The sequence below is a fragment of the Anas acuta genome, chromosome 4, assembly GCF_963932015.1.
Source record: "Anas acuta chromosome 4, bAnaAcu1.1, whole genome shotgun sequence".
In the NCBI taxonomy this organism is placed as follows: Eukaryota; Metazoa; Chordata; class Aves; order Anseriformes; family Anatidae; genus Anas; species Anas acuta.
The window spans coordinates 14909719-14932373 of NC_088982.1; the positions used below are offsets into that span (position 1 = coordinate 14909719).

The window sequence follows — 22655 nt, forward strand, 5'->3', positions numbered from 1 at the left end:
GCTGGACAAGATCCCTACATCTGGGTAACACTGATCACTGTAACATTAGGCCATAGCTGATTACATCAATGCACATGCACAAATAGGTTGTTCATTAAGAATGTCTCCCACTGCAAACCTGTGCCTAGTCTTATGAAGATAATAACTTTTTGCTGGCTTGCTAAGATGGTAAGCCTTGTATACACTCCTCTGTACAACCATATACCTTTCTGTAACCACAGCTGCATATGCATGGAGTGCTAGGCCAGGTATGTAAGAAGAGGCAAGGTTTTATTAGGCCAGCCATTATAATTTGTAGAAATTCTCCTCATGGGCAGTACATTCTTTCAGGCCCACAGGCCTTCAGCTGGTTCTTGGGAATTAGAACTTTTTCTTTCAGGTGTGTCACAGAAATTCAGAAGAGCCTAAGGTATCTTTCGGCCTATTAAATCAGTCACCATTTTTCAAGGTAACAGTATTTTAAATATATTGTGTTTTTTTTTTTTTTTTTTTAATTATTATTATTATTTTTCTTTTTATTTCTCAGCTAGTAGTTTTCTTTATCTGAAGGTTATTCAGACTGATAATGTATGCTTGACCTTTGGTTTAGGAAGAGGAAAAATAGGCCCAATACCTCCATCTTTATTTGTCCCACCATTAGTATTTCCTTTCTTTATAAATCACTCACAGGTCTAATGCTGCCTTAACTGTTGAGAAAAGACAGGCTGGAGAAATCAGCAGGTGATCAAGGAAACACTTAAAGGTGATGGGCTGCTGCTTCAAAAAGCACTTGCATAAATAAATCTGCAGCACAGAGCAGAAAGGAAATCAGGCTAGAAATCTGGCTGACTGCCTGTAGTCCCCAGGCCCAAGGCAGTGCTGCTGTTAAGTGAGAACAGGTGAAAGCAATTCTTTGTTTTTGCCTTTATCTCTTCCCTTTGGACATGCGCTGGGAAGCTGAGGTGTCCATTCAATAGGAAACAAGTGAACACTGGCAGGAAAGGCATTCCTTTCTTCAAGGCGATCCCAAATACCAGACTAAAGCTTTACTTCTTCTCCAGCATCACTGATGTCAGGTAAGCTCTGACCTTCTTGTTTTCCCTATTATGAAGTGCTGCTCAGCCTCCAGCATGTAAAATGCTTTGCAGGTAACATAATCACAACCCTTACAAAACTGGGTGGCTCAGATGGTAGAACAATACATTGAGGTCTCCAGCTGAATGAGGGCATCAACACTTTCCAGCAGGCAGAAGTGACAGATAGAGACAAGAACACTTGGACCCTCTACACATGGAGGGAACTGTAAAGAAGTTGCAAATGGCTGGGGGAGTCAGATGGTATCAGGGACAATTTGAGTATATGTGACAACAAATTATTGGAACAAAAGCCATCAGAAGGGAGATGATAAATATTAATTACAGAGTGCAATTGGAAGAGCAGTAGGAAGGAGGAGGTGCAAAGAACTGAAGAGAAAAGATTGGGATGGACGTATAAAACAGGTAGTGGAAGGTTTTCAGAAATTCTGGACTGGAAAAAAGCAAGTCAGATTTAGAGAGCACCAGACAACACCAAATTTGTTAAAGAGACAGTTGTTAGTATGCCATCAATTAGAGCTGGTGTTGAAATGATAGTCAATACAATCACAGAGCAAGATTTTAGTTCTCTGACTTCCTAAAATATTCTCTCAAGGCTGTATGTGATGCTGTATTTAAAGAAGAATATATATATATATATATATATATTTTTTTTTTTTTTTTTTTTTTTCTCCTGAGCTTTGAAGAAAGGTTAAATCACAACAGTTTCTTTCCTGATTCCCTTCTGGATGGCTTTTAAAATACACATCTAAAAGTACTGAGGTTTAATGGTTTGACACTGCTCTCACTGAAGTCACTGCTGAAATCCCCATTGAATTCAGGTTCTAAACAAGCTAATGAATAGGGTGAAAAATAAGTACAAGATATGTGATCATAAAGCTTGTGACCAATGGAGATTTTCATTACAGTTCTAGTAGATCAAGGTTTAAAATAAGAGAAGCTAGTTTTCTCATTTGATATATGACTACCTGGACTTTCAGATTCCTGTCCATTCTAGATATCAGAGTTGTGACCACTTACTTGCTCCCTGCTAATCAAGCAAATAAAGAAGTCAAGTCTTGATTTAAACTCAGGAGAGAATGGGACGTTTTTGTAGTCGTCCTCCCCTCCTTCTCCCCCGCCCCCCCCCCCCCCCCCCCCAAAAAAAAAAAAAAAGCCAAAAAAATATATATCCCTCAGCTCAAACTTTATTCTTTGTTCTGCTTTTGTTTGCACTTGTCCTGGCAGAGATGACCACATCTTTCTGGGGCTAAATACACATTGTCTAAGGCCTGCGATCAAAATAACATTTTGTCCCTTAACACCTTTCAAAAGAGCTCCTAGGCTTCCTTCCCTGCTGCCTTTGTGCCATGACCCACACAACACCAATTGTAATAAGCTTGAGATGTGTTAAAATAGAGAAAATGGAATCAAAATCCAGAAACTTTCTAAAAGGTCTGGATTTCTAATTTTCAAAACAAGTGAGGCATCTCACATAAATGCTGTGCTAGTCAAGCAATGTCTGGTTCCCTTAACTGTCTTCAGCCCTGATTCACACTCTCAGCAATTCAATGGGAGTCCTTCCATTCACTTCACTGGATGATACCTCTGGGTCTCAATGCTCCAGCAGTATGTGCCTAGGAAATATATTAGATTACTGATAAAAGTTGTCATGTATCCAAGGGATCATTTACTTCTCTCTCATGTAAAGAGAGTGGTTTTCTGAACATGAATAGACTGGCCTTGAGAATATTAAAAATGACCATTATACATTCCGTAATTTATGACTGAAATCGCAGCTTCAGCTATATTGGGTATGCTTAAGTATACTAGAAGGTTGTGTGATTAAGTACTCAGTAAGTTAAATTCATTTCCTCACATGTAGGGACATCATTTACATGTTAGATTTATTACTTGCATGTTATATTTATTAATTATTTCTATAATATCTGCAATATCACAGTACCTAACAATCTGCAGTTATGTACATATACCTAGGCTAATTAACAGTTAATAGACATGGGCCCCAAAAATCAAATAATCAAAAATCCCATAGAATCAGAATGGCTGAGGCTGGCAGGGACCTCTGGAAGGCATCTGTTCCATCCCCTGCTCCAGAAGGGCCACCCAGAACAGGTAGCCCAGGACCACATCCTTTTGACAGTCTCTAAGGAGGGAGACTCCACAATGCACCTGAAGGATCTCATAGTCCAAGAAGAAGAAGGGAGAGAATGGTTGGGTACAGCAGGTTCAGGAGTGTATGACAGGCTGGTATAACAGGAGCCCTTGTGCTCCATCCATGTACCCATTTGTCAAATTTATGTTTTGTTTTAATGTTGACATCTTGGCAAAGGTGATTTTCAAGGAGGGATTGAAGGAGAATGGTGAAGGAGCATTACAGTTGTATGCAGGAAACATCTCCCATGCTGAGAATGCCAGCTCTGGTTTGAAAACTGACCAAGTGCGGACTTGAAGGCTGTCAGCTTGGGTAAGCAGGGAGTAAGCCCTCCAGCGCTAAATTACTGATGATTGGTTTAATTGTTTGTGAAGCATTTGAGATCCTCAGGTGAATGACACCATAGGAAACAATGTTGAGAAGGGAAATGCTGAATATAATGCAGGTAATAGTGCTTCTGGAAGAGACAGGAGGTACTGCACAGACCACAGCTTCCACCAACGCAAGGTTGATTCCTTTGTCCCATGCAGGCATTTCCTTTCCTGTCCTACTTCTTGCTATCATCAAAATTAGAAAATTAAATAGTTGTAATATATTGAGTAAATTATTTTAATGAGAAAATTGACTTTGTCCTGAACAGTAATAACATTAATTGCCTTTTTTTTTTTTATTTGAAGCTGTTATTTTTACTCCATCATTAAAAAATAAGCTAATGTGAGTGCAAAGTGGAAAAAGTAATATATCTTGAATTTAACTCTTTTTTTTTTTTTTTTTTGAGCAGTAATTTTCATTTGTTACCACTGAAAAAACATGGTTTAGCAGTTCAAAGTGCAAGGCCTATCCTTTACTATGTGTGTGAAAAACACTGATGTATGTATTTCAGAAGTTCTTGTGCAATGATTGCAATTTTGATCCCTATAATCCTCAGAAAACCCCACTTTATATAGCTCTATGTCCCACATACTACCAGGAGCAAATTTTTCCAGGCAACCCCACCATCCCAGTAAGCTTATCACTGTATTTCTCTGTAACTTAGACAAAACTTAAACCAAATTGCTCTCAAATGTATGAGAAATGAACCTTGTACATAGGTATTCACTCTATAAATAGCCCATTAACTCCTAGGCAAGGGTCTAACATAGATATATGTAGTCATTATTATGCTTTTGGTATCATAATTACGGGGTCTGCTATGTCAGTAGATGTGTAGAATATGTGTAAACATATTTGAGGAAATTTTGTCCCATCATAAATGAATGGGATTTTAGGACGTATAGAATGACAGAATCCTAGAATCACAGAATAGTTTGTGTTGGAAGGAACCTTAAAGTTCCTCATTCCAACCCCCCTGCCATGGGCAGGGACACTTCCCACCAGACCAGGTTGCTCAAAGCCCCATCCAGCCTGGCCTTGAACACCTCCAGGGACGAGACATCCAGAACTTCTCTGGGCAACCTGTTCCAGTATGTCACCACCCACATAGTGGAGAATCTTCCATAAACACCTAATCTAAATCCACTCTCTTTTAGCTTAAAGCCTTTTAGCTGTGTCCTATCACTACACCCCTTGACAAAGGGTCCCTCCCGAGGTTTTCTGTAGCCCCCTTTAGGTACTGGAAGGCCAGTATAAGGTCTCCCCAGAGCCTTTTCTTTTCCAGGATGAATAACACCAACTCCCTCAGCCTGGCTTCATAAGAGAGGGACTCCAGCCCTCTGATCATCTTTGTGGCCCTCCTCTGGACTTGTTCTAATATTTCCATGTCCTTGTGCTGGGAGCCCTAAAGCTGAACACAGCACCCAGGTAGGGTCTCACAGAGCAGAGGAGAGCAGAGCAGAACACAAACAACATCCCACTTCTCATGTGGCTTTAATTGTACTGAGCCATGGTTTACTTCTCCTAGTAAGATCTGGGTGCAAGATACAAGCAATTAATGTTTAATTAGGTTTAGCTATGAGAGTGATATGCTTGGCAGGACTTCAAGCATCAAGCTTTGAGCTGTACATAGAAGGTCTGGTCCTGAGAGACAATGTATACTTTTATCTTGCTAGCAACTTAATGGTAGCTGTGGGTGCTTGACTTCTTATCTGACCTCTTCTTGGAGCTGTGCTCTGGAAAGATCCAGCTTGCCAGGGTGGAGAGGGTAAGTAGTTTGTATAGACCATTACATACGCAAACTTGCTATTTTGGCTGGCAATAGAGACAGTGGGAAGAAAATAATTAGAGGACACTCAGCATGGCTAGTCATCAAAGTGAAACAAACAAACAAAACACACACACACATACGAAAAACAAAAATCAAGCCCAGAAATACAATTTTTTATTTTTATTTATTTATTTTTTAAGTTGTAACCTTCAGACTAACAGAAAGAGAAGCCATAGGAAAACAGATTTGTGACTTTTACGACAGACTGACAGACTGGAAGTCCTCATTATCAAGCCTCTACCTTAAGACAGAAAATATATCCCTGCAACTTGATTCTTCACAATAAACTCTGACTGCTAATTATTTGCTAAATTTCCTGGTGATGTTCCCTGAATGAAGTCAGACTTGATGAAAGTTTCTGACACTTCTCTTGTCAGCAGAATAGAAAAAGTGGGCCAGCTTAGTTCAGAAAGGACCCTCACTGCTTATCATTTATGTTTCTACTGAACATGCATTGATGCTTGTCTGTCACCACCTCACAGCTTCCCATCCACCTTCCGTTTTCATGGTCATTTGAAGTACAGATGCTCAGCTTCTTCCAAACTATATAATGACAAAAAAATACAAAGAAAAAAAAAATAATATGTCACTCATCTTTTACAGTCTCCAGAAGAGAAGAAAACTTGCATGCAAGAAAATTAGTGTGACCAGTATTCACACAGTAACTTCTGCATGCCTATCATCACTGCTTGCACACCCACGAGTCAAACTAAAAATAGTAAATTATCCCCACTTGGTGTTATTTCATCTTTATTGTGCAAATTTCCCAGCACAATGAGGAACTGCCAGAGATGTGTTTCCAACACTTCCGTAAAAGTATTATATACTGTAGAGGGAGAGGTCTGTGGTATCAGACAGAGGTCAGTTTTTCAATGATATTGAGTGATAATTGCAAAATTACTTTGGAGGAAAATTAAAGAAGAGGAGCAGAGACTGGAATCTTGGATCTCTGTGCCACAGAAAGGGCTCTGTGCAATCCTAATCACACCTGGTCTCCTCTTCCACCTTAATGAATATTATTCTATATAATGTGGAAGAGTTTTAATAGGAGGAAATTGGAGGACATTTCTTGTCCTCTTGTCATCCCACATCAGCTGCTATGATTTGGCTATAGTCTTATAGTTATCCCTTCTGCTTTGGAAAAATTAGGTTCGGCATCAGTATCTTAGAATCCTTTATATATTTTAATTGCAATTTTTCAGAGAAAAGACTTATCTCCTTCCATTATTAGTCTAAAAATTTGGCACCACAGCAGTTAGCACAACAGCTGCAGCCCTTAGAGCACTAGTCCTAAGTCCCAAGGTTGTATGTAGCAGAGCTGATAACTGAGCAAAGACAGTGCAAGTCTCACAGAAACACATAATGTAAGATAAAGATTTCTCCCCAAATCTAGATTTATTACATAGTTTATTTCAGCATTACAGCTGAGAGGAGATTTATTCTCCCAAACACCAATGTTTGTGGTCATCATTGAGAAAATAGAAATTAGGGCCTTAAGTGTTTGTTCATGTTTCTTTGTTTCATAAGTGCCTCACTTTTGGGACCAAGTAAGTCATCCAATAGCCCAAATAATAAATATGGGATTCTATCCAGTGTACATTCCAGAATGAGTTACCAATCCAGTGACCTGCAGTCTAGGGCTGAACCTTACCCACACAAATAATCCTTCCAACCCAAATAATACTGTATTCTCCTTGTAGCTGGAATATAGCCAGATACCTAAACATGTTACCCAGATACATCATTCCACAGCCTTCCATCTCAGCCTGCCTGTCATTCCTTTACCATTGCTTTCCTGATCTAAAGAGAATGAGGGATTGCTCTCTGAAGCAGTTCTACTGACCCCTTTTTGATTTTGCCTTTTTTGTTTTGTTTTGTTTTGTTTGTTTGTTTGTTTTAAGCAGGAATTGTCAGCATTCTCTGTCAGTACGGGTGACTGATTCATAGTCATGAAGAGGAAATAGAAAATATGAGAAAGGAAGTTTAACATCTGATCCAAGAATCAATTTTTATTATTTTTAACTGTCAAATGATAACTTGTGATTTTTTTTAAGGATCTTCTTATAGATATCAGAAAAATTCCAAAAACTTTACACTGCTCTTGTGCTTTTTTGTGCCAGCAAGATCATCCAAGGCAAATAAAACAAGCAACAGAAATTTATACCACCCAAGTATTTAGCTACTGAGAAGTGATGATGCAGTGAATTAATGGCTTAGTTTATTATAGTTTTTCCTTATGACTCTGCATTAGAGGGTCTAACTCTATAGATCCAATTTATTCTGATCACATAATGTTAAGTGTATTAGGTTTAATGGGCCTATTTCAAAAGAGATTAAAGAAATCATGTTTACCAAAAAAGTAGGTTGGAATGAATAAAAATACCATTAAAAAAACTAAATCACTTTTTATTTCCTAAACTTTTATGTCTGAATTTTGCTGTGAGAATGGAAGAATGATCATTTCTCTCTCTCTTCCTTCCTTGCTTCCTTCCTTCGGTAGTTATATACTCTTTACAGGAGAAACATCACGTATTTTGACCCTTCTGAAGTATTCTGAATTCCCCTTCAACGTCATTACTTATTTCTATGGAATGAGATTATGGTACCAAATACCAGAGCATGAAGTAAGTTTACCCTGTTTGCTCCATAAAGTTTGTGATATTAGGGCCAAGTTAACAAATAAATAAGAAAACTTCATAACAAAACTATCTCATGATGGTCTGTTCTTGTGGTGCATCAAAGTATAACCTCTTGGCAAACTCAGATTTCTCCAGTTCTGTGACTTTCCTATTTATCTCTGTTTTGGAGGCCATATTTAAAAGTAACATAGTTTTCATGGCAGTTGATAGTTATATAGATAATTTTAAATACTTAGCTCTGTATCAGGTGGATACAGAAAATTATAATTAAAGACTTTTTCTCTTGAAAGGTTTCCTTGAAAACTCAAAGTAAATAAGTACTGTAACTTTGAGGAGGACCGAAAAAAAGAACTGGAGTTAGTGATTTTAGGGCTTGCTTATAAAATGCAGGCTTTCACTATCATGTGAATGAAACCCAAGCATTAAAATTTACAGATTTTGTCTTTCACAGGTTTTGTCTTTAAGCTGCTTTCTGTAGCAAGATGCTCTAAGACATGACAGAGGCCTTGGGCAAATTAAGAACATTATTGCAATCTGACTTTGTATCAGGTACTGTATTCTTGAAATTTGCAATTGAGATTTGGTCTAAAATACTGTAGAGGAGCAGTCAGGCTCAATGTTTACTGGGATATTATGGAAATCCCAATAAGTTGCTGCTGAAAAAGCCCATTTACAACACCATGTGTTACAGCATACCCATATTGAAATACTGGAAGCATAGTCCCAGGGATAATCAGTTTTGCTGAGTGCTGTAGGACCTGTAGTTCTCTAACAGAGACTACAGGCTTGGACTAGCTTCAGGAGCATGCAGGGGACCTGTTTTCTATCTAACAACTCAACCAACATATCCACCCACTCAACTGTTTAATCATAAAGTGTGGCATATTACATTGAGCAAACCTTGGATCCAAAGTGTGTGGCTCAGTCTGCCCTGAATTTGTAATATTTGTCTCTATCATGGGAAATCTCAATCATTTCTATCTTGATAAGTCTGTCTCACCTACCACATAAAGATTTTGTAGTTGATCTTGCAAAGAAATTTGTAGGAAGCTACTTCCTTTGCTACTACAGTAGACTTGTATTTTATCTCCTTTGCTGCTTGGGGGAGATTTTTTTTTTTTTTTCCCCAAGCTAAGATCTCAGATCCCTTTTTTTCCCCCTTCATTTCCCCCCAGGGTTGATCAAAAGCTCAGTACCCAAGATCAGGAAAGCCACAGGGTGCTTGGCAAAACTGGCACAAAAATGTCAGTGCACAACAGCAAAGCAAGAGGCACTTGTCTGCTGATTGCTGGGCTGGTTATGCACTGAGTCATGCCGTTTGTAACACATAGCAACTAGAAAACTATTACTGTATCTAAGAGGAGAGAGAAATGACTTCTTAATTTAAAGATGACTTTTCTGTGTTAGGGATTTGACAGAGAGGATGAAGGACTAGAGGAGATAAAGTGTTTGTCTGGTGAAAAAAAATCATTTTGTAAACATGAAATATTGATCGGGCATGTATTGTGTGAGTGCTTGCTGTATGTGTATATCGAGTTCCAAATGTTGCACATTCAGAAAAGTTCAGTTAGAAAAATCACTCACAGACATACATAGACAGAGGTCTACAATCTGTGCTGTCTGGAGAACATGAAACATTTATTTAGACAAGAAGAAACTTCTCTCACATATTGCTGAATAAGATTTTTGTGACCACTAGTTTTGTCTGAGGAGGATTTAAGACTATCTAAAGCGTCCCTAATCTGTTTTTTTTTTATGCTTAATTAATAGAGCTGATCTGACAAGTGCTTTTATTGGAATTTGTCTTCTACTCTTTTCTGTTTCTTTTTTGCTTGACTTCAATAGAAATTTTCTCTGCAGCCCTGAAAATGAGGACATATCTTTTTAGAGCTACATAATTCAAGTGTATGGGCTCTAATTGTTATTATTCTCTGTCCCCTTTGCAACATCTTTAAGACTTTCCTATATTACCAGAGTGACATAAAGACATAAAATGGTCATAGTCTAAATGAACATCAGACTTAGAAGAGTTTAATTATAGAGGTACCATTAAAAGTACATTGATTTTCACTTAAGAAGGAGATTAATTTTTTTTTTTTTTTTTTTTTTTTATAAACAATGTAGGGCAACTTACTCAAATTTACAGCTTTACCTGTATCTCTCACCATTGCCATAAGAATAGTTATATAATAACAACCTCTCTCTTCCTGGTTTTTGAGTCTTTAGAAGTTTAGCTTTCATAGTCTTCCCAATCATAAAGCCTAAGAAAATGTCTCTAAAGATAAGAACATTTCATATTCAAGAACAAAATAATTTAAGAACTGATGTCATATTATAAACAGATAACTGATAATGAAGGCATTTATATTGCAAGATATAAATAAACAGAGAAAACTGGCAATGTACAGGTCAAATACAATGAATATATTCAGGTAAATCTTTTAATTAATTGAAATTATTTTTTCATGATGTGGGTAAAGTTTTGTCATGGTTGCACGAAGACTGGTAAGAGTTAATGCATCTGTCATGCATGTTTTATATGCAAATAATGTGAGTCTTAACATTATGGCTACAGTGACACTAGAATCACTAGATTATAGTAGTTTTGAAGATGTCTTTCCTGTCTTGACTTGAAGAAGTTCACTAACTTTAGAGGTGGTTACAAAACTGGAATGATGGTTATGTAGTAATCATGATATCTCTTCAACATAAAAAAAAAAAAAAAAGTGTCATGAAAAAGGGGCAATGAAAGCCAAAACGATGTGAGTCAAGCTAAGGGAATGTCCTGACCATGGCTGTGAAGGAGAAAGTGGTGGATGAAGAGAGAGGGACACGTGGAGAGGTGGCCTCAGTACCCTTGCTCTTGTTGCTGACATTGAGAAGGTGTTTGCACCTCCCTCTGCCACTGAGATCTCTGCTCACACACCTCCATAGGCTGGGGCCCTCAGGCAGGTATTTCCCTCCTGGAGGCAGAGGATCTGTCAGTCCTGCTTTCCCAGAGGCAGCATGGATCCTATCCAGGCACAGAAAGAGTGTTTTATGCTCACTTTCCTGGGAAGGCCAGGTGGAATATGACCCTAGGATACTTCCTCCCCCTGTGTTTTACAATTAAAGTGAAGATCTGGAGTGGAGAGGCAGCAGCCAAATCACTAATTAGCACTCTGATGACTACATCTGCATTTTTAAGATTTCATTTTGATTTGCATGGGCCTGCACAGTCAGCTATTACGTTGCAATTCAGCTGAGTTAAGTGTTTACTTGTTTTTTTAGAAGAGGGAGAGAAAAGATCCAACAGAACTGGGTTTTTATCTAGAAATAAATGTTAGCCAGGAGGTTTCATTCACTAGTGGAGTGCTAGGACCAACACTACCAAAAGAAGAGAAAATTTTTTTATGGGTAGAAAGGAGGCAAACAGTCACTTCAGGAGTAATACACAGATGAATGATGCACATTGATGTTTCCCACATTAAGGAGGAAGATGTGCTAGAGACGCATTTCTTGGTTAAAAGTAGAAAGTATGATGTACAGTTTTTGAGTGCTTACTACTGTAGCTGAGATATGTAAGGAGCTTTTACAAACTAAGTATACTCTGATACCTTCCCTTTCCAAAGCATTCATTATGGTTTTGGATTGTCTCCCTCCTACCCCTCATCCTTCAGGACTGAAATTAAGGTGATGCCTGAAAGTGTCATTCTGAAAATTAACTTCTCCAACCAACACTAGTTATCTCATGGCTGAGCACTTTGCCCATTATTGTCTTACCAAACACATTGGCAAACATTCTGATAAGTAACCCCTTCTTACTATAGCAAACTGACTCAAAATACAGAAGTGAAGAACAGAAGAACCTGTATGGTTGAAAGCCAAAGTAGGTTTTCCATTACCACTTGGAAATATGGAAGCCTTCTCCCATTGTTGAAGAAAAGTTACTACCACATCAATTGTCATGTGGGTAGCTACAATGTTTTTCCTCCTATTAGCATGAGACCAAAGTCTGCCAGATCTATGGCCAAGATTTGAGATACTCAATTCATTTTTGTTTTGCTGTAGATTCTTTGTAGTCTCAGATGGGATACATAATCTCTGCTCACCTCAAGGTTGTATCGAAAATTAGAGATAATGGCACATTCCCAACTCTCAGAAGTGGTATGTAGCTAAATAACAATTTCATTGGAAGTAACGGAAAAATAGGAACCTATTCCCAGAACCCATCCATTTCTTCATCACTTTTGAAATTAAACACTTTCACCAGACTTTTTACCAAAGAGATCCAGCCAGTATGACTGAACTAAAACAAAAAATGGGAGTCTCACCTCAGCTATGGCATACCTGTCCTTCAGTTACAGACTACGGAAGCTCCAGGCAAAAAAGTGGTTCTCCATTGAACCTGATGAATTGGCTCCAGCCTACGAGTTATTCCAAAATGGCTTTCTCTCTCTGATTTTTCATGAATTTAAGAGTTTTCTTCCTAATATGGAATTAGCCAGCTATGGAAATTACAACATTTTACAAAAGGAAAATTGTTTTCTTCCAGCCTATAGTTATGAGGATAAGAGTATTAATTAGTCTGAAATGCCCAAATCCTGTGGAAATAAAAATTCCTAAGAATAAAGATTAATTTGAAACTGCACCATGAATAAATTCATTCTTTAAACTAAAACTCCTTACAGAATACAAAGTTGTCAGTATGACTATGGCAACAGGGACCTGCATGGACCAATTACATCCTCATACTTGCATGCAGTATCACGTTGCTCATTTATATTGAAATTAATCAGATTTACTCCCAAATCCTCACCTTCAGTGCTGATTCCTAACAATATATCATTTATACACTTGATTTTTCCATACTGAACTGAGTTTAGGCATTCAAATGCTCACATACTTGAATATACAATTCATATATGTACAGCACTTTTGATGAACATCATTAAAATGCTTGTTCTTTTTAATCAATTGCTCAAAAATCAGAGTGCTCTTGATCTATAGCACTCCGTTCTCCTTTGCTTAGGCAGATAAAACTACATAGGACAGAGAGTATGTAATTATTTACATGCTTATCCCAGAAATAATTTTCTGAAGAGGTTACTGTGTTATGAGAGTATTTAATGAAGTACTTTCAGCTTTTCTGTAATTAATGCAAATTTATGTGATGATCTACTATTTTAACAATCACCGACTGTGTGTATTTTAATTTTCTACCTTTTTTTTTTTTTTTTTTTTTTACTGAAAAAAATTGTTTGCATTATCTCTTGACCGAGTTTAAATACAGCTGCTTTGAAATTTGCGGTTTGTGGTCTGTGGGAGGACCTAGAATTGCAAAACAACAAAAAAGAAATTCAGAATGAAAATGAGAATGTCTTCAAATTTCCCTTGGAAAGGAAGCTTGAATGGGTGGGGAGCAATGGCTGATATCTGCATCTTTAACAGACTGGATGACAGGGCTGCCTCAGACTACAGGTATTTGTTTCAACCCCCCCTTTTTTTTTCCTTTTTTATTTTTATTTTTTTTTTCCCCTTTTGTTTTAGCACACATCAGAAGGGCCTGGTGCTTTTGGGCATGTTGGCTTAAGAAAGTGCTTGAGGAAGAAACCCCAGTGCTGAGCTGGTGGCTCTGCTCTGTAGCAGGGTTCAGTATGGACATGATGTAGATCACCTGGGAAACCAAGGGTTTGTTTTGTGTGAGCTATTTTTGTTGTGAATAGGATAGAATAGAACAGAATAGAACAGAACAGAATAGTACCATTGGAAGGCACATACAAAAATGATGAAGTTCAACTTCCTGACCTCTCCAGGGCAGGACACGAGGGCATTATCCAAAGGCCTCTTGAACAGGCATGGGGCATACAATACCTGTAATCCTGGTCCAGTAAAGAAATGTTACTCTCCAATCCAGACCTCCCCTGGCACAGTTCGTTGCCTTAGCCTTCTGTTCTGTCATCAGTTACTGGGGGGCAAAGACCAGCACCTCCCTCTCACCTTCTCCCTCTTCTTTCTTGTCAGTTTAACAAAGTGATGCTTGATCACTTTCTTTAAAAGAAATTTCTTTTGATTTCCTTGAAAGACCACTTTCTTTGCTGGTAACTCAGCCACTCCCTTTCCATCCATTTCCTTATAGTGTGAAGGGCAATCCACTTCTCATGCCTGATACCATCCCATCATTTATGCTTCTTCTTGCACTTTTAATCATATCACCATATTGCTGTCCATGTCCAACTGTCTAGATTCCTGCACCTTTGATATATTTCTTACCCACTTCACATACATTTTCTCCCCTGTTGGCCCTTAAGCTGCAATACTGGCAATACTTCTCCCTGATGTGGCCAGTAGCATGTTGAGGTCACTGACTACTATCCAGGTTGAAAATATCTAATCTTTTTCCCACATTTCCCCTTGGTTTACCATTTTTCATTTCTTCTTTTGTAACTAAACTGCAAACTTATTGGGGTGGGAGAGCTGTTTGTTCTTTGTTTGCATAACATTTAGTACAAGGCATCTGGGAGATGTGAATTCTTAAACCATGTAGTTATAAATGAGTAAAGGCTTGTAAGTAGAGCCAAATATGATAAGAAAGGTAGAGTCATCTCACAAGTTAACGTTTTAGACCCCAGAAATATAGGACTACCCTCAACTTCCAAAAAATGTAGTAATATTAAGACACCAAACATCGGTCTGCTTGCTTGACCTTAGTTCTGGTAGTGATGCTGAGTAACAACAATATGATTATGGCTTTTTAGGGATTTAATTTTCCATTTGATTGAACTGATTCATACATGGTTCATTTCATGGCATCTTTGCCTTCCCAGATGGGAGGCAGCTGTGGAGGAGGGGAGCCCTCCTGAGGACCTCCCAAGCTACTCCTTTCCCATCTCTTGCTGATAAATGAGAAATTTCAGCTCTGAGGAGTAACAGCAAAAGGGGCATAATTCCTAAAATAATTGATTTTAAAATGTCCTGTGGAAAGGCTTCAAAGACTGTTGATAATATATGAATAATGAAGGGTCTGTATTTTATAACAGAATTCATTAAAGATAAATAAAAGTCTGACAGAAGGTGCAAAATGACCTATTTTCAATTAACTTTAACTCAAACTAATTAATGGGTTTACTTGTAAATTCTCAGAAAATCCATTTTATAGTCAGAAGTACTGTAATTTTAGCAATGATACAGTATTTTTGTGCGCAGCCAAAAGACTGAACCCCCTCCTTTAAGTACAAACTTTAGTTCAGCTTCAACTTTGGAGCAGTGCCTGGTACCTTCATAATTCTCTTCCTTCCCTCTACCCACGATGTAAAAAAGAAGATGGATATACAGAAAGCCTACAAGGAAACCTGATATATCATCAGGGAAAAAAAAATGACACATTAAGAGTGTTCCATGAATCATGAAAGTACATTTCAATAACTAAGCTAGAAGGAAGAAAAGAAAAGGAAAAAAAAAATAATTGTCTTGATTGGCCAATTATAAAATTATAAATGGTTGTGCTTCTGAGAATACTCATGCAGCATGAGTAGAGGTTTTCAACTGAGCCTGATGAAATCCTGTCCTGCTTGGAGTGGTATCTCAGTGCAGATTTTCCATGCCTGACATTGCTCTCACGCTACTGTTAAAAAAAAAATTGCATTAAAAATTCTTCCAGAAATGCACATGACTTAATTAAACAAAATCAAGAAACAAATTGGCAAATGCCATACATGGGAATTCTTCAGATTTCTTCTCCACTTCACCTCATTTTTAGGGTGGTATTTCAAAAACTTTTTCACCAGGAACATGAAGAAATTGTGTATGCATAAAACTGGGTATCTTGCAGTTTAAATATGTCTCTGTATTTTTGGCATGTTCTACAAATTCTAAGCATTTATTTAATCTTTATAACTACAAACAATACAAATTCAAATACTTTTTCACTGTTGCTCATCTATTACATTTTATGGTATACGTTTAAAGACATGAATGGAAGTGTGATAGACTACAGATTTAACAGATTTAATCAAAGACTGTGCTGAGCATGTAGCAGAGGTTAGTGTTTCTGTAAGAATCATGATGTTATCATTTCCTGCTCTTTCAAGTATGTAGCCATTATATTTCATTTATGTATGGTCTGGGTGAGCTTTTTTATCATTTTAGTCTGGCTTCCTAGGAAGACATGGCAAACCGCTTTCCTTGCACCATGGCTCTGCTTGGCCATTTTCTCCTCCCTCAAATATTTCCATCCAAAGAAGAAAGAGCCACTGAAAGCTCAGGGTTAGTTGTAACCCCAAATGTTACATAAAAGGCAGTGTCTAACCTCAGGGACTGATGAAAAGGCTGGTCAGAGGTGGCTACGGTGCATCTGTTTTGGCAATGACCATGGGAATGTGTGTACATCAAATGATCTAGCAGCCACTGCAGATGTCCCTTGCCCTGGGGCATATTACAGGAGACATGAAGGGATGAAGCAGAATGGCAAAGCTGGTGGGCAAAGGATGCATCGCTTGAGTGAAGCCAGGTTTTGTCAGTTTTTTCACCCACTAAAAAAACCATTAGGTTTTGGTGTGCCAGCTCCATGGGGCTGAAGGAAACCTTCAGCTTGTCCCCAAAGCATCAGGGGTTCCCACAAGATCTCCAGTAGATGTAAAGCTGCACAGCTTCCAAGACTGGCATGCAGTTCAGCATGTGGGCTGTCTTCTGCACTTCATAAAGGTAAAATATGCATAGATTGGGGCTGCATTTTTTCATGATTATGAAGGGGTTAAAAAGAAACACATTTGCAGCACTGAGGCAGAACGACCTTGTGGGGAGCATTCCGGTGTGTGCCAACTGTTCTTTCTTCCTCTGCACGCAGCTTGCAATGGAAAAGTACTGCCTGCCCTCTGTAAATTATTAATTTCTTCATGTTATCAGATACCGTTGATAAAAAGACAAGTGGCCCCTGTACTGACTGTCTAGGGTAAAATGAATACTTGCTGATGCCCTTTAAACTCTGTATAGGTTTTCATCTACTTTCTACTGAGGTCGGCTTTGCACTGTGCAATGGACTGTTACACACTTTTAGCTGCTCACAAGTAACTCCCTATGGAATAAACCATTACTGCTTTCATTTTAGGTGCTGACTTAGATGAATGACTTTAAATTACTTACAACCTTCAGCCGATCTAAGATGTCAAACAAACTTTAAACTAGTATATGTTCAAGGATGTGTGAACCTGAAAACAAGAAAAGGTGGAGGTGCTTTTTCATTAGTCACTGCTTTGTACAGGAGAGAAGGTCATCGCCTGGAGAGGCTGGGCACAGAGACAGAAGACGCTATCGCTCCTAGTCAGTGCTCTTAACTATTATTAATACAAACAACTCTAAGCAGTACCTCTGATAAAAAGCTTGATTAAAGCTACTGAGATTAGGGATCATGTTAACTAGTGATGATAGGATAAATTATCAAGTGGAATGGCTCCAAACTGTAGCATAAAGGGACCCATTTACAAGGGATTATACATCAGGTTCAAAAAGAATGAGGAATTGACGAGAATAAAAGCACATACTAGATCCAACAAGTGGTACCTTTGCCAGGACTGCTGTATTGCAGATGGCTATATTTAACTTTTCAGGATAGACAGTGGAAAGGAAACTGCAACAGGCAAGACAATAAGAGTGAGCAGCTGTCTAAAAAGCTGTAATGTACTGAAAATGGCACTTAACGCATATTCATCAGGGTCAGCAGAGTATTCTCCACTGCAGTTAAATGCATTAGGACTAGCAGCAGACGGTCTAGTTACTGAGGATCGTCTCCATACTATTCACTTCAATTCTTCATCATTCTTTCAGAGATTTCTGTCTCATGTTTTTTATGCCATTGCTGAAAGGTAGGGTCCATTTCTAGTACAGATGGAACTCTTGAGCCTCTGAAGAAGACAAATGACAGGTAGCTAGGTTGTACTTGTCTCTTCCAAAGTAGGCTTTTAAAATGAGTGGCAGATCTAAAGTGCAAACTGAATTAAGCTTTTGCTTGGAATTCTTTAGACTACACAAAATACAAAGAACTGGGACAATGCCCATCTGACCAAACCCAGCCTTGTGCTATCAGCTCTTGCAGTGCCGGTTATAATTTTACCATTCTTCCTTTAAAGCATGGAGGTGTTTCTGTGGAGCAACATCGTGTGTTCCTTATTCACTGGTGTCAGCCCTGCTCCAGGAAGTTCTCTCTGATTTTCCTCAGCACTTAGCAGAACTGGATGCTCTACTTTTCTGCAACCACTTCAGATTGTGAGAAAAAAGAGCCATTTGAATATCACTGTGGAGGAGAAAGTCCTGCAGACATTGTCCTCAGAAACAGGAACATCAGATATTATCAACATTTATAATACTAATGTATGCACTTTACTAACCAGGCACATGGTCTGGCAAATTAATTATGCTTGCTGATAACTTGTACTCATGGAAACTCAGAGCTAAACCAAGGTTTCCATAGATGGGCTGATGTTATTTTCATAAAACTATGGGAAGCAACTTGTCCTCAAAACTATACTGTGATTGATCTCAATCTATCAGATTGAAAAAGAAGCAAATTCCTTTATAAAACTACTATCAAAGCATGTTCAGAGAAACAAGTCTTTATGGGCTTTTCTTATATGTAACCACCATTATGTCTTTTATTATTATTATTATTTTTTCAATATTTTTGTTAGTTTGTCCAGTGATGTTTGAGGGAAATTTGGACTATGCTGTTGCATTGGTCAACTGTATAACTGAAGTTTCTGTGCATAATCTTGGACTTTTCAGGAACATTAAAATACTTTAAATAATTATTTGTCGTCCTGGGATGATAATGTTGCAAGTGGAGGTATGTAGACAAAACTCCTGGCAAACTGGTGTCTGCTTCAGGAAACAAATATTTCAGTTGGGGTTAACTATGCAAAAATATGTCACCTTAATAAAAACCATAAAAATCCTGCCCTGCCTCTGAGGAGGTTGCCTTGGAAAGAAGATGAGAAGTGGAATATATGTTAGTATCTACATCAAGTAACAGATGGGCTGGAAGCTGCCCTCACCTAGAAATATTAGAAGCTTGTAGCTACCTTCTTCATTGCTTGTCTGCACTAATCATGGGACCAATTAGTGATGAGATGATCAAACCAGATGCTGCCACTGGTATCCTCTAGATTCCCTACCCCTTGATTTGAAGAAATGTAAGACAAATTAGAAAGCAATGGAGGACCTATTGGATTGCAGCATCACTGTCATAAGACATTATTCTTAAATAGTTTATAGAGTTTACAAGAGAAAAATATTTGACAGGAAGGAATAAATGCTGCCAACATTGATTGTTTCACATTTCAAGGGCAAATCTGAAACTGTACTTTCACAGTGACTGAACATAGATTATTGGAGAGATGTTCTTGTAAACACCTGTGAGAGATATGAAAATCTTTCTGCTGGCATAATACATTAATAATCTAGAAATGCCTACTTGCTACATGTGGGAGGATGTAGTCTGCAGAAAGGAAGAGAAAGAAAAGGAAAATGAACAAGTAGGAACACAGAGGATTAATAAGCCATCAGAGAAAATAAAAATTGTCAAAGCTATGTCCAGAATTTCCTTTCAAAAGGAAGGGAGCTCCCTACAGGAGTTCTCTGTTCTAACTCATAACTGCATTTCTGACATTGCAGCGTCCCAGAGGTGAAGATGGTCCCCACATGCACATGTGAGCCCGTCCCGTCCCGTCCCTGTCCCTGTCCCTGTCCCTGTCCCTGTCCCTGTGAATGACCTTGTTCCCCTCTCCCCAGAAGAGACAGCAGAATCCATCTCCCATCCCATATTGTATTACCCTTGCAGATGGATTTCTAATGCTAAAACTTTGCTTTCTCTCATGGAAGGCCTCCCCCCTGCCTGGCGCTCCACTGCGCTCCACTGCGCTGCTTGCCGCTCTGTGTGGCTGCCACCATTCACAGCTCTTCTGGTGCTCTTTGCCCATGCACACAGATCAAGTGGAGCTTTCAGTGTGTGAGCAGTGCAATGTATACAAGGTGAAAACAACAGTAATAGAAGGCTAGCGAAGCTTTGGAAGGAAAGCCAAACGATTAAGGGAGAGGAAGGAAAGAAAAACTAAAATTAGCATTTGTCTCTTTGAAAAGAGAGAAAAATCTACTGAGAAAAACAAATTGTTCATAAACGAAAAAGTTGATAAATCACTCTCTGTAGATTTCATGTCATCTTAACTGCAAATATTTCTGATTATAGCATACATTTCCATGATTGCTGTCTTTTTTTCTGTTTGTCTTTATTCAAACCTGCTAAAAACCTTCTCTTTAATACAAGTGGTTTGTTATGGAAGCTTTCCTAGCTCAACATTCCTTGTCTGCCAGCACTTACACAAGCAGCCTTTGTGAGTTAATTATTCCAGGTGGCTTAATTCTTCCTGACAAAAGAGGGAAAGGTAAAAAAACACTTATTATTTTTGTGACTGTTACAGAGACCAAACACTCGGCTGTATTAACTCTTGCGTGGCTTTTTAGAGCCTGCACACTTGCATCCTCTAGTGCGATCCAGTTTGCAGTGTGTCCCCAGGGAACTGGCAAAATCTTTGTGCTGAAATCAATGGCAAAGCTTTTGTTGACTCTCTTGATAGGCTGAAGCTCTTCCAGTGGCTCAGACCTGCAGCTCAGAGGGGGCTCAGTCAGACTCCCACCCCAACCTCTACGTGGCTGCTACCCAAGTCTTGCCTTGTCTTGGTGCTTCTTTGACAGCGCAGGAGGGAGCATAGATCATCATTCTCCCACGGGGTTTCCATCAGAGCCAGCCCAAATTTCAGGTGCAGACGAGATAGGGCCTACTGAACCTCAGCCACTCCAGAGGAGGAGGAGAACACAGCTGTTCCTGGAGGTGTTTGCTCCATCACTCTTACACCTGAGTGTATTTCTAGTATATTGATCACAACTAGGAAGTAGAGAAGGGTGATCCACTTTTACAGACGAGATTCAAAGATATAGAAGCTGATCATCAGATGTATTTGGATGCTTAACTTCTGAGAGTATCGATAAATGAGATCCTTAGGTATATCAGCATATTTGGATCTAACCAGATCAGTTATCTATTCCTTTCTCCCTCAGATTTTCTCTAGAGATAATTTTATATTTGATAGACAAAATTGTGATATCTCAGTCCATAATTCACCACAGACAATTTACAAACAACTTTTTTTTTTTTCCTGATATTTTTATTACATTGCTGTTCGCTTTATTGATGTTGTTTTTCATGGAGACAATTCACACTTGGATTAATAACAGTTAAAAAAAATTAAATGTGACACTACTGTAATGTTTCAAAATAAAGTTGACATCACAAGTTGATGTTGCCTGGGATTCTCGAGATGAATTGTAGTAACAATAGTTTGAGGAAAATATTTGTAATTGCTCTCTGAATGCTTATTTAAAAAAAAAAAAAAAAAAAAGTTGTTTGAGTTCATCAGCTTAGAAGGCATGATGTAATTAGTAATGGTACAGTCCTGTCACCCAGGAAAATTTGCTTCAGATCTTAGACCACTGTGGGATATTGCGGCAATGACAATGATTCAGGAAGATAGAGGAAGAATTTATGAGAGTCATCTGAAGAGCATGAGGGGACATCTGAATCAAAAGTTAGGCAGAACTGAAGAAAGATAAGGATCTTAAACTAGGACAGGAACACAAATGGTATAAACGTCTCCTGGCCCAAGAGACATTGGCCCAAGATCTACAATAAAATTTGGGGATAAGCCTTTTTAATTCTATAGTTCACTATTAAAAGATTATTTTTGCCTGATTTTGAAAAAGATCATATTAGCCAGTACTAGACACAAGTAAGTCAGTATATTAGATAGGCTGCTGGTCTTTCATTATATCTAATTCCTCTGTTTCTTATTTCACCCTGGTTTGGTGCAGCCAGAAATAACCATCATTTATCTTCATCTCTATGGAAGGCTTGGAATAGATGGTGATTTAGAGTAGCTAATGAAGCAGTCATCTATGAATGACATTGGTGCTCTAATATGTTCCTTAGAACATGAAGAACAGCTCTGAAGATAATAAAATTACACTTGTGTGTAATAGTGAGTGACTTGAAACATTTCTGATAACCAGTTATAACACCTCTCTCCTTGATTTGCATAAAGAAAAATCAATCAGTAGGTAGATTTTGCATAGACCAAAGCAATCTTTATGCCAGCAAAGTTCTCATATGAATTTCTCAAACAAAGCAAAGGCTTAAGGCTGACCTAGATGATTGTATAAGGCTGAATTTGAGGAGTATAAAGGGGTAGGGTAAGCCTTATGTAGGGCCAAAATAGGAAGGCGGGCACATTTTTGATCAGGAGAGGTATTTCTAGGCAACTGAGGGACTCATAAGGTCTCAAATTTTGGCTTAACTTCTGCTGGAAACTGTTTCAGCCCCCACTGAGCACAGAAAGTGGAGAGCACAGCAGTAGAGAGAAGCTATCCTTGCTTCTCCCTAAGGTTTGCGTTGCTGAAAAAGTCGAAAACTAGCTCAAATCCATGCTCGGCAACCTCTCCTGGTGATTCACTGGGTTGTGTTAAAGCTGACCAAATGTGAATATAGTTACACAAAAGCTATTTTT

At 38.5% G+C, this 22655-nt stretch overlaps 1 long non-coding RNA gene across 2 annotated transcripts in view; it reads left to right on the forward strand.

Moving 5' to 3' along the window:
- Nucleotides 1-669: 669 nt before the first annotated feature.
- LOC137855618 (uncharacterized) overlaps nucleotides 670-22655 on the forward strand; it is a 65628-nt gene continuing 43642 nt past the window's right edge. The window contains exon 1 of one of the 2 annotated variants that reach the window (XR_011095853.1): nucleotides 670-1055. This is a non-coding gene — a long non-coding RNA (uncharacterized lncRNA). The remainder of the gene's footprint in view (nucleotides 1056-22655) is intronic. The other variant, XR_011095852.1, reaches the window with a different exon arrangement.